At 44.8% G+C, this 13,174-nt stretch overlaps 1 protein-coding gene across 4 annotated transcripts in view; it reads right to left on the bottom strand.

The window, feature by feature from the left end:
• The window catches only part of PRICKLE1 (prickle planar cell polarity protein 1), a 125,417-nt gene that overhangs the window by 16,973 nt on the left and 95,270 nt on the right, over positions 1-13,174 (bottom strand). Inside the window, exon 1 of one of the 4 annotated variants that reach the window (XM_030939570.1) lies at positions 4,532-4,784. The exons of 2 other annotated variants lie outside the window; for them this stretch is intronic. The gene's annotated coding sequence lies outside the window, so the exon portion shown is untranslated. Of the gene's footprint in view, positions 1-4,433; positions 4,785-13,174 lie in introns of those variants that run through there. One more of the 4 variants, XM_030939571.1, reaches the window with a different exon arrangement.

The raw sequence follows: 13,174 nt of genomic DNA, 5'->3' as shown, positions 1-13,174 counted from the left end.
AGACTTTCTTGAAGTTAACCAGTGACAAATGGAATTGAAACAATATGTTAATAACAAAACCTGAGTTTCATCTTCTTTTTGAGCTTGGGAGGGCTTTAGCCTTCTGAACAGCAGACAATTTTGCCGAGTTATTGGCCAACATTTCCAGCTGCTTTGGAAGCAGCTTCTAACCAGTCCCCACATAAAACCGCCAACACATACACGTAGCATGTGTGCGTGCACACATTTGCACACAGCATGTGTAGTGGTCTGTGGAGCATGGCAGTTTTTCTAGTTGCCTTAGGTAAAGCTTGTTCCCCAAATTCCAGTATGGCTTCATTCATATAACATAGTGATATAATGAGGGGTTCCTTTGTGAAATTTACTTTCTAGATTCATTCACTGCATTCATTAATTCATCCTTATATCTACAGTTGTTATTGAATGGTTTGGGGAATGTCAAAAGAAGCCAACTGACATTTATTCCATTAAAAGCCAGATCTTAAAAAGAAATGTAATGGCCAGGTGCAGTGGCTCATGCCTGTAATCCCGGCACTGTAGGAGGCCGAGGTGGGTGGATTACTTGAGGTCAGGAGTTCGAGACCAGCCTGATCAACATGGTGAAACCCCATCTCTACTAAAAATACAAAATTAGCTGGGCACGGTGATGCACGCCTGTAATCCCACTACTTGGGAGGCTAAGGCAGGAGAATTGCTTGAACCCGGGAGGCAGAGGTTGCAGTGAACCAAGATCGCACCACTGCACTCCAGCCTGGGCAACAAGAGCAAAACTCCACCTAAAAAAAAAAAGAAAGAAAGAAAAAGAAAATTCCATTATTCATCTCCTTGCTTTCTTCCATGGTGGCACGTATAAAAATTATATGTGATTTAGCCTTTGGTTGACCATTTGTTTTCATTTTGAGCACAGTAGAAAACACTTGCTTCAGGACTCAAGAAACAGAATGGCCCTTGACCCATAAATGTATGACAACTAGCAAACTTTTTGGAGGTTTTTCTCCCTGCCCTCATGTTGTCATCCCTGCTACTTGTCTCTCCTTGCCTTTCCCTTTTGCCCACAACCAACAACCTCCAAACCTTTTAAAATGTGTTGCTTCCAGTATTAGGTAACTATTCTTTGAAAAAGTTTGTCTAAAAGTACATAGAAGCTGGGGATGTGCCTATACTCTCAGCTACCTGGGGACTGAAGTGGGAGGACTGCTTGAGACCAGCAGTCTGAGACCAGCCTGGGCAATACAGCAAGACCCTGCCTCAAAAAAAAAAAAAAAAAAAAAGTATATGTAGTAATTACGCCATGGACGAGGGCTTAAGCACTTCTCCTATAAGCACAGTAACCACTGGTGAAATAAGATAGCATACAGTGTGAGAAGGTGTTATTCAAACCAAAGAGAAAGTTTATTATTTTGTTATGCTATTTTGGCCACTTGGGGATCATTTCATTTTCTACTGGTCTGTGTGCTGCTTCCAGGATAGCTAAGGATTATTATCTTGATTGACCTTGACACATACATAAACGAGCCATTACTATGTTTCTATAAAGAGCTTAATAAGTCAGCACAGTATATGAAGGTCCAGAGGCAGTGAAGAGTGGACAGTTTTGCTAGAAGATAGATTCTTCCAAAGAAGCAACAACAGATGGCAATGGTGTCTGAATCCTATTTTCAAGAATTATACATTTCAGGCAGAAAACTGTGGGTTTATCACTACAGGCAACGGGAAACTGCAAAAGACATGAATGGAGACTACCACAAGATACTTCTGGGTCTTAAATATTAATATGGCAGTGATGGTCAGGAAAAAGATAACCCAAGAGGGGCCAATTAGTACACTGTCCCTAAGCAAGCCTACACATGGTGAATTGGGAGGAAAAGTAAAAGGAACTAATAGGAAAGGAAGAAATTGGGCCAAAGACAGTTTTGAGTATTAGGTGATTGACATACCAATACATGAGTACCTCAGGGCAACTCAGAAGGGAAGTGAGGATTTGAGGGATTTCAGGAGAATGAGTTTAATCAGATACATATTGAGGCTGTAACTGTATATCAAGTCTGGTATGATTCCTATTATTCATAATTTTCTTGAACCAAGTCACCAAATCAAAATCATGCAAATAGAAAACAGTAATTGTCAGGGCCTGACATTGAAAATGAAGTCTAAGGTCATATCCCTAATTACAATTTTTTCTCCAATGCAATCCCACTCTAGTTCCTATATGAAGACTACCATGGCATTGTAAGATCCCTATGAAAGGTATTTCTTCTGTGAACATGCCCAGGGAAGTTAGAAATCCTTTGATCACCAAAAGCCAGAACAGATACTGATTTGTGAAGTCAGTTAGGCCAACATTCCCTAGGTGTCCCCCGCTGCTAAGTGCCATCCGTGGGCTACAAACTGTTTAACAGCTTCTTTGTTAAAATGCTTGTTAACAAGGCCTTAGTGCATGGAAGATGCAGATCACGGGTTCTCCATTCAAAAGCTACTCCAATTCTCCCAGGCTACCTATGCAGGTGAATTAAATTTAACTACAGACTAATTTAGCAGTACAGAAACATGTCACACATCCATTCTTTTCGAAATACAAAATATACCACCGTTTTGGATATACACATTTCCTTGTTTATGATGTCCTTAACTTCAATCGAGATGTGAATGTTATAGTAAAAGAGACACTAAACTGTCATCTTTAAAGGTTTCACACACTCAAAGAGCATTCAGTGCTTACTGTCTACTAAAGACAAAGTCACTGCCAACAAAGCCCAATTCAATTTCACTTATTTGAAAAGTAAAAAATAATGAAGTTATCAGAAGACATTGTTTATGAAACATTCCTTTACTAAAAGTTCTCCATAGGAGCAATTATTGGCATTAGGCCATATGCCCTTTGGTATTTTCTGTATTTTCCAGGTGAACCTCCATCCAGTTTGTACATTTCCCAACAGCTGAGTGGGCTGTCACGCACCACCCAATGGTCAAGAAATTATCCATTTTTCCAAGAGGAAATGTGGAACTCTTTCAAAGCATTCTAATTTCATGCACAAATACATTCCATGACAGTAAGAAACAAAAGGAGGAAATATGACGACAAAGCCTGGTCCTTCGCCAGCGCAGCGCTTCTAGGGTCAGGTTATTCACACACGGGTATGTAAAGACAAAATCCAAAATGCACGCCGTGGAACGAGGGGCACTACACAAGGCGCTGCTCTAATGAGCCCATTATTGTCCATAATGGGGGATGCAGGTATTTTCTCAAAATCGTGTTCCCCTTAGTCTTCTATTGATTTTTTGGATTTCTATTTTCAACAGTGGCCCGAGGAAACGGCAGCCAGACTTGACTCCAATGTACACACAGACTCAGGTTTCGCCCCGTCACCTGTTGGCTCCTGAACAACACTCCTCTTTGTGAAACTTACAGCACTCATTTGAAACAAGTTTCCAGAGAAAACACTTCAAGAAAGTGTTTGAGAAGTCACAAGACTCGAGTTGTAAAAACAAATTCCACACATAGCCTGGCTTATAAGGACATAGACTAACGGGACCGGCCGAGCTTTTAAAAATGGGGCTGGAGGAAGTGGGAAGGAAAGGATGTCACACTACTTCGGGAAAACTCAGCCGGCCAATTCTTGATGGGGCTGCCAGTGATGGTGGAGGGGGTCCCCTGGGTCGTGCCCATCCCCGCCGCCGCAGCAGCAGAGACGCCTCAGAGCGGGCGTCGGCGCCCCCTGGGTCGCGCAAACCCTGCGCTCCGCGCGGCGTCTGCTGCTTGGGCCGCGAGGGGGCGCCCTGGGCCGTGGGTCGACCGGCACCGGTCCCTCTCTGCGTCCCCGGCCCAAGGAGCCAGAGGCCGACATCAAGACCGAGGCTGCAAGGGAACCCATCCTCGGCGCCGACGCGAAGCCCCGAGAGAACATTCCCTCTTGTCCCCCAGCATAGAACAGTCGCCTTCGAACTCCCCGTTACCCTCCTCCAGCAGAAAGCCTCGCGCCGCTCTTCGCGCCGCGTCACCTCCATCGAGCGGCACTTGCCCTGCGGCTGGACGGTGGGGCCGAGCAGCCACGGGTCCCCACTTCTGTCCCTCAGCTTCCGACGAGAAGCCCCTAGCCGACGCGCACCCTGCAGCCCTCCCGCGTTCAGCCCCCGCCGCCGGCTGCCATCCAGCCCTGGGACCCAGACAGCGGCTCCCACCTGCGGCCTGGACAGCGGCCGAGCGCGGCCTGCAGCCCCTCGCGGCGCCGGCCTCGGAGCCCTCGGCGCGCACTAGCCGCCCGCCCGCTCTGCGTCTGGCGGAGGCTGGCGGCCCGGAGCGGGCGCGGAGGGCTCCCGAAGGAAAAGAAGGCTGGGTGTCCTACGGATCACCCGCGCCCACCCATTTCCGGAGGAGACCCCAGCAGGGCGGGACAGCGAGCACCGGGTCCCCACTACTTCGCAGCGGGCCCCACCTGGTGGGCGAGGGGGTCGCCCCCGCCCCGCCGTGACGCACTTTCCCCCGGGCTGGTTCCCGCCGAGCTCCCTGACGGCGCAGCGCGGGGATCCTCACCCGCGGCAGCCCCTCAGCAGCCGTGAGGCATCCCACAAAAGGTCCTCCAGCTCCGCAGAGACTTTCGGTCCCTGCCGGCGTGACGGACTCTGATCCCCCGGGTTGGAGTCGCCTCGTCCAGGCCACTGCATCCCCCAAGCCCTAGCTCTGCGTCCTTCCAGGATCCTTCTCTGCGGGGAGAAAAACTCGTCTCCGCTCAGCGCCGGGAGCCCGCCTGGGGCCGGCGATCTTCAAAAGTAATCAGAGCCCGCAGTAGGAAAAAAAAAAAAAAAAGTAACCATTTCGTTTCCTGCCGATCCCGCCCTCCTCCTGCCTCCCGACTGGCGATCCCAGCCCGGCCCGGCTCCCCGCTCCCGCCCGCGGGCGGCGCCTGCCCAGCCTGCTCCCGCCGCCGCCCGCTTTCCAGGAACTGTCACTGCTGACCGTGCCCCTGGCAGGTCTCCACGAGGTCCTGCGCGCACAATTCCTCGAAAAGTTACCCACCCACTTGGCCAGCCTCGCCGCTCGAGCACCTACCGCCGCCCGCCCGCTCCATTCTCCGGAGCCCAGTGAGTGAAGCCGCTAAGATGCAAATACCCTAGGACGCTTATGTAAACTTCCCCCTCCCGCAGGTGCACGCGCGGGCCACGAAACGCTGGGAGAATATGAAAGGCCACCTCTTAAAAGAAATCATCTCCACTCTGCCCATAACAATTATGTCAGCAAATGGCACATTTAAGCAAGTTCTCACTTGGAAGGGCTCATTAGCATATGAATTCTCTTAGGACTTTCCCTGAATTTCGTAGTGATTCCTACTGCATAGCGCAGGAGATTTATTTTTATCAGTAAATAACAGCAAAGAATAGGAGCCAAGGTCACGCGAAGTACTAACTCAAGTACACTATTGAGAGTTTTTACAAATAGGTTAAGTGAGTATCATTATTCAAACACAAGGAAGTGTCCCATACTGAAGCTAATCTTGTTTCTGAGCTATTTGTAGGTACACTGAGAGAAAGTGGAGCTGGGCTTCAGTTGTCTACAGAAAGGATCAAGAGAAGCAAAACATACCCTCAAAGCAAGCCCAGAAAAAAAGTGATAGGTTAGTAATCATCAGTAGAGGTCTAATCTCTTCTGAACTACAAATTTTAGTTTCTACCATAGCCTCCTTATCACAAGGTGAGAGAAATACCCAGAGAATGAAGGGGAAAATGCAATATATAAGAGCTTCATCAATTTGTAAAATGTCAGTAAATAAAAGCAATTTAAAGTGGTCACCAGTGCCTTTGTTATCTTTTTTTTTTTTTTTAAGCTAAGAAATAATCCTGTGCCATCAGGATTCCTTGGGAGTGATTTGCAACCTATATGGTTCTACAGTATACAAGTGAACAATAGCTCATTGTAACTGTGATTTAAAAATACATAAACAAGTTGCCATAAATAGATCAGTCACGTAAATCACTCTGTGACCAAATTCTGTTATCTCAGCTACAAAGTAAGGCAGCTAAGACTTCTTCTTCTTTTTTTTTTTTTTTTTTTTTTGGTTACTCTTTTAAAGGGGCAGAAACAGAAAAGTTGTGGCTCTGCTGGTAGACTAGTTTGGAAACACTGATTCAGACAACACAATTTGTAATTCAAATAAGACTCTTTATTGGCCAAATGGATTCCGGTTTTGAAGATGATTCCCAAAACGTTCTGATGTATAACTCTTCTGGCCTTAGGGTTTAGGGATTTGTGGGAAGACTTCAAAGGTTACCATTTTCCTCTGTGGATCTGTAAAATTAACCATGAATACCTAGGTCAGATTTCCTTTTTCCTACTTCACTCTGGGCTTCCTCAGGGAAGATTTCAACTACCTACCTATAGGAGAAATGTGCAATCAATTACTGATTTAAATGAAACCCTGAAATATCATGTCATTATGATAAAGGGAGTATCAGCAGGTGAATGCACTAAGCCAGGCAGACCCTTTTTGGAATAGCTTTTAAAGGACAGCTACCCATTAAGCCACAAAACACTTCCAACTACAAACTACAGCGGCACTTATCACTATCAAATGTCAGCCGTTGTAAACGTGCTTCCTCTAGGGCAGTTACTTGTAAATACGTTTTGTTATGTTTTCAACAGGTACTGTCACAGTTACCCACTGTAAGCATTTTTTAGTGATGAAGCAGTGTGGAGACAGTTGCAAGCTTTCTACGAAGAGTTCAATCTGAATGAAACAGACTTTAGTCTGGTCTGAAAGAGGTTGTTTTTGTCAAGGGTGAACTTATGCAGAATGGAGAGCAAGGCCCCCAACCAGCATCCTTTTGTTTCAGCCAGGCGAAATATTCATGCTTGCAGATCACACTTTAGGGGCCAGTTGAGAAAGGAAGCCCAAAAATTCACAGGGCTTGGTTCTCTCGCTCCATCCTGGTCTTTGCTCTAAGGTCATCTCTACAGAGAGGCCTTCAACTCCCTAACTAAAATATCACCCTCCCTCCCTTTGCAATATTTGTCTGCAAAACACTTAGCATTGCCAGGCATTTACATGTCTGTTTATCGTTCGTTGTCTTTCTCCTTTCCTAGAAGTTGGGGACTTTGGGGACTCACTACTGTATTCTGAGCACCTAGAATGATGCCTGGCACATAGCAGACAAATTTAATAAGCATAAGTTAAGTGAATGAATGATTCTCAGACATATTCTTCTCAGGCCCTCAAAAGTATACTATACCTGTACAAGTAACTCTGTTTCTAATCTAAAGTCAAGCTGAACTACAATGTCCTAATGGAGAAGAGGATAATAGAAAATCAGAAATATGCCAAGGGCAGAGAAAGAGGCAGCATTGTTTGTCAAATGTCAGCCAGCCGCGTTGGGTCTGGTAGAAAGAGATAAAGGACACAGCATAAGTCAACTGTGGCGCTAATCCTTGGTTCTTCCGTGTTGTGTATATAGTGACCTTGAGGTCTTTTCTGCTCCTCGCCTTCATTTTTTCCCTTGTAAACAGACCTCCTTTTTAGTTTTAAGGGTAAGAGTTAGTTGCTCTTGGTCTCAGACATTTGAAAGGATTTGTAACTACTGTTAAGTGCCAGCAATCTAGGAAGAATGTATTTAAATGATTAGATGTCTTTCAGGTTTCTTAATAGAAAAGAGAGATCAAAAGCCCTGATAATCACAAATGACATCTGACCTAAATTTGAGGGGCAGTTGGCAGATGTAGTATTAAATAGGGTGACAGTTCTAGTTTTCAATGCGAGCATATTCCAAAACATCAGTTTGGTTGTTCTGACTATGTAGATAGGTACCTAAAAGAATCACAAAATCAATCATATGAATGTAGAGTTCACAAAACCCTTGGGATCCTCCATCTTACCCAGATGAAGAAACTGATATCCAAAGGAATCACTGTAACGATTCTTTATTTCTTTCCAAATTTGTTGCCACTGAAAGTTTATGCCAAATGTGTTACTTTCTTGTCAATTTTAAACATTTCTGTTGTATCCCAGATTGGTCATTAAACCCTGGTGGGTCATTGAACATTTGCAAATTCTACTTAGCATTACCTGGGTCTGTGGCATCCCTAGGGAAGGGCCCAAGGCAGATGACAAGCTCTTCTTAGGGCTAACAGGCATTATAAAGTTTTATAATAGGTTGCAGTTTCCCAAGGTCTCCAATTACTCTTTCCCCTTTGATTATATTTAAAGCATTGTGATTAGAGAGCACTGGTTCTTTAACGTTTTCTACACCCAATCCCTCTTTAGGTTTACTACTCCAATAATCCTAGGTACCCATCCCCTCCCTGACTCTACTTTGTGAGGGAGGTAAACTCTCCCTTCACAGTACCCTGATGCACTGGGTTTGAAGTTAGGAGACTTAAATGTCTATTATCTGTCAATTACTAAATCTGTGACAATGGGAGGAATCACTTCTCTGAGGTATTGTTTTTTTCATCTCTAAAAATGCTGGAGTTTGGATTAGGTCAATGTTTAGAACTTTTGAGGAGAGAACACAATCCATTTTCCAACTGAAATAAAAAATCAGCCAGGTGTAGTGGCCCACACCTATAATCCCAGCACTTTGGGAGGCCAAGGCGGGCGGATCACTTGAGGTCAGGACTTCAAGACCAGCCTGGCCAGCATCATGAAGCCCCATCTCTACTATACAAAACTTAGCTGGGCATGGTGGCGGGTGCCTGTAGTCCCAGCTACTTGGGAGGCTGAGGCGTAAGAATTGCTTTAACCCAGGAGGCAGACGTTGCAGTGAGATCATGCCACTGTACTCCAGCCTAGGGTGACAGAGGGATATCCTGTCTCCAAAAAATAAATAAATAAAATGAAATGAACATCTCGATATAGAAACAGACGGAAGTGTCACTGCTTTATTGAAGTCCTGGACTGGCTTCCTCCTGACACCCTTCTACAACTCTCCTCACCCCTGTTCTTCCAAGGCAGCCCCCAGGCACCTCCCTCTCTTAACTAGATGCTCCCAGAAGCTCCACCAGTTCTAGTATTTTCTGAGTCTCTAAAGACTCAATAGCTGGTTATGACACTAATACCAGATAGGTGTTTACGGTTGTGCTGTCTGGAGTCCACAGCCCAAGTTGTGAGGGAGAATATAGGACCAGGTCCATTCATTGACCTTGTTCAGGGTTGTTATCTACTACTGAAGACATACTGCCATCTTTGCCCACCCTACCCCTTACTAACTATTCTGAAATACTCCTTCCCCCACCCCAGGAAATGTTGGTTACTTTTCATGAACAGATAATTAAACTAGCATTCAGCTTAACTGATAAGTAACTTCAGGTAACCTTAGGCTCTGCAACCCTCTCAACTCCTCTCCTGTCTGTCTGTGGTTTGATACACTCTTAAATTTCACTACTGAAAAACTACCAAAAAGTTAAGAAACTAAGACAAAATCTTCCAATAAATATTGAGAGAGCCGTACCATGGCAACATATCTAACATTTATTAAATTGCAAACCCCAGTATACAGTATGATCATATTGTTACAAGTAATATTTGGTAAGCTGACATACACATTACAAAATTATTTAGATACTATAAATACCACACCAGTAGTATGGTTTCCAGGGAGGGCAGATTATAGGAAATTATCATTTGAAAATTATATTGATAAAATAAATGAATTTTTATATTTTCACATTATATATAAACCTTTTCTCTATCAACTTATCTTTTTTCTTTTCTTTTCTTTTTTGACAAGAGTTTCGCTCTTGTTGCCCAGGCTGGAGTGCAATGGCACAATCTCGGCACACCACAACCTCCACCTCCCAGGGTCAAGTGATTCTCCTGCCTCAGCCTCCTGAGTAGCTAGGATTACAGGCATGCACAACCACACCCGGCTAATTTTGTATTTTTAGTAGAGATGGGGTTTCTCCATGTTGTTCAGGCTGGTCTCGAACTCCTGACCTCAGGTGATCTGCCTGCCTTGGCCTCCCAAAGTGTTGGGATTACAGGCGTGAGCCACTGTGCCTGGCTGTATCTATCTATTTGAGATAGGGTCTGGAGCTATCACCAGACCCTATAAATATTTATTTATTTGAGACAGGGTCTGGCTCTGTCACCCACGCTAGAGTGCAAGGGCACGATCTCGGCCCACTGCAACCTCAACCTCCTTGGTAGCTGGGATTATAGGTGCACACCACCACCCCAAGCTAAGTTTTGCATTTTTTTTGTAGAGATGGGGTTTCATCATGTTCCCCAGGTTGGTCTCGAACTCCTGAGCTCAAGCAATCCACCTGCCTCAGCCTCCCAAAGTACTAAGATTACAGGCATAAGCCACCACGCCCAGCCTCATTTTATAATGTTCATGTAAAATTTTGTAAATTGTTGAAGAAACAATAAAGAAAATACACTACAATATTAATATACAGAAGAAAAGTTTGAAAGCAGAAACTAACATTCCGAATTTAAGGCTGGGTGCAGTGGGTCACACCTGTAATCCCAGTACTTTGGGAGGCCAAGGCGGGCAGATCACTTGAGGTCAGGAGTTCAAAACCAGCCTGGCCAACATAGTGAAACCCCATTTGTACTAAAATATATAAAAATTAGCTGGGCATGGTGGCAGGTGACTTAATCCCAGCTACTTGGGAGGCAGAGGCAGGAGAATGGTTTGAACCCGGGAGGCAGAGGTTGCAGTGAGCCGAGATCAAGCCATTGCACTAAAACCTGGGGTTTAAGAGTGAGACTTCTCCCAAAAAAAAAAAAAAAAAAAAAAAAAAAAGAAAAGAAAAAAAAAAACAAATTGAAGTATTAGTTGGTATGAGAAGATACATGAATGCATACTTCCTCTCCATGCTTTCTTCCTTCCAGTCACAAGCTTCAAGAGTGGACTCTCTGCTGCATTTACTTATGATACTGTGAGAAGGAGGGTGTCACCAGTCCCACATTTCCACAGAGCCAGACACAGTGGGGTAGGGGCTGTCTGATCCCTCATGCATCCATCCATGGATTCACTGGTCGATTCTTTGGTTGAGACGCAGGGTATTACTTGTTGAAGGGCACCACTGTCCGACCTAGACCTTTCCCTTGACCTAGAGACTTCGCATTCTAAATCCATATTCTAGATCTTGATTTATTCCAAAAAGAAGAGAGAAAAATACACAAAAAAGTGAGGAAAATAAATGACTGGTCTAATTTTCTGACCTACAGAACAAACCATGATACATGGTGATTATAGGAATATTTGAGGTGTGGTTAAATTCTAACATAGGAATAAGAGGAAGTATTGATATATCAATTCTGGTAAGAAGTGAAGATTCAGGAACCATCAAGTTGGGGTAACATTTGAGCTGCATTTTTAAGGACTAGAAGTAGTTGATCAGAGTGGTGAACGGAATGGGTTTGGGATAGGGAAGAGGGCCTAGTACAGGCTGAGCCGGTCAAAATTTGAGGGCCAAAAGAGCTGGAACACAGGAGGGAGAGGCTGGAGACTGCCCAAAGGCAGCAGGCCCAGGCTATGAATGGCTGCATAAGCCATCAGAAGGATGCCAAGTTATTCTAGGAGTAGTGGGGAGCCACAGAAGCTTAAGCAGAGAAGAGTGACATGATTGTATTTATGCCCTAATTAGAGGAAGGGTGGAGAAAACTCTGCAGAGAAACCAGATGGGAAGAGTCTTGAAGCTGCCCCAGTAGTCAAGGGGAGAGAAGAGAGTGTGTCGGAGGGCATGACTTCTCAGGGTAGATAAACTGGACTTGTGGCTGCTCGGTGTGTACAGCATGGGGAGGGGCAGGGGAAGGGGTAGCAGGAGGGAACCAGACATTCATAAATGAGTCGGTATTTCCATGGTTTACTTGAAAGACAACCAACAGCTTAGCCCCAATGTAAGCTCTCACTTGGAATTGCCATTTTTTTCGCTGCCCATGGAAGACACAGTAACCTGAAGGACTCATATTTCCAAGCTCAAACTTATTTTTTTATTTTTATTTTTTTGAGACATAGTCTTACTCCGTCACTTAGGCTGGACTGCAATGGTGCAATCTTGGCTCACTACAACCTCCACCTGCAGGTTCAGGCAATTCTCTTGTCTCAGCCTCCTAAGTAGCTGGGACTACAGGTATGCACCACCATGTCTCGCTAATTTTTGTATCTTTGGGAAAGACAGGGTTTCACCATGTTGGCCAGGCTATTTTGGTCTCGAACTCCTGACCTCAGGTGATCTGCCAGCCTCAGCCTCCCAAAGTGCTGGGATTATAGGCATGAACCATTGTGTCGGGCTTCTAAGCTCAAACTTTACCTTCCTGTTGATATTCACCTTTAAAATAGAGTATTTAAAAATATTACACTATTCACATGTAATATTGAAAAGCTCAGTGGCTGGGCACGGTAGCTCATGCCTGTAATCCCAGCACTTTGGGAGGCTGAGGTGGCGGATCACCTGAGGTCAGGAGTTCAAGACCAGCCTGGCCAACATGGTGAAACCCCATTTCTACTAAAAATACAAAAACTAGCTGGGCATGGTGGCGGGTACCTGTAATCCCAGCTACTCAGGAGGCTGAGTCAGGAGAATTGCTTGAACCTGGGAGGCGGAGGTTGCAGTGAGCCAAGATCACAACATTGCACTCCAGTCTGGGTGACAAGAAAGAAACTCTGTCTCAAAAAATTAAAAAATAAAAAAATTAAAAGAGCTCAGGGGCTTATCATTATAAAAGAAGTAGGCACATGATTTTTAGGTTGAAATGTAATCCATGTGGAAGAACTACCCAACTAACACCTACTGCAGAGATCAAAATGCCACTGGAAAGCTAGTATGTTAAATGGAGGTGTGCAATCTAGTAGTTAGGGTTTTATACACAACTTTGAAATAATAGATACTGCTCCATCTTTTTTTTTTTTTTTTTTTTTTTTGAGCTGGAGTTTCAATCTTATTACCCAGGCTGGAGTGCAATGGCATGATCTCGGCTCACTGCAACCTCCCCTTCCCAGGTTCAAGCGATTCTCCTGCCTCAGCCTCTTGAGCAGCTGGGATTGCAGGTGCCCACCACCACGCCTGGCTAATTTTTTATATTTTTTAGTAGAGACGGTGTTTCACCATGTTGGTCAGGCTGGTCTCAAACTCCTGACCTCATGATCTGCCTGCCTCCACCTCCCAAAATGCTGGGATTACAGGCGTGAGCCACTGCGCCCTGCCTGTTCCATCTTAAATTAAAAAAAAAAAAAATTC

The sequence above is a fragment of the Rhinopithecus roxellana genome, chromosome 10 (assembly GCF_007565055.1).
Source record: "Rhinopithecus roxellana isolate Shanxi Qingling chromosome 10, ASM756505v1, whole genome shotgun sequence".
Classification (NCBI taxonomy): Eukaryota; Metazoa; Chordata; class Mammalia; order Primates; family Cercopithecidae; genus Rhinopithecus; species Rhinopithecus roxellana.
This window is presented reverse-complemented; position numbering and strand designations above follow the sequence as displayed.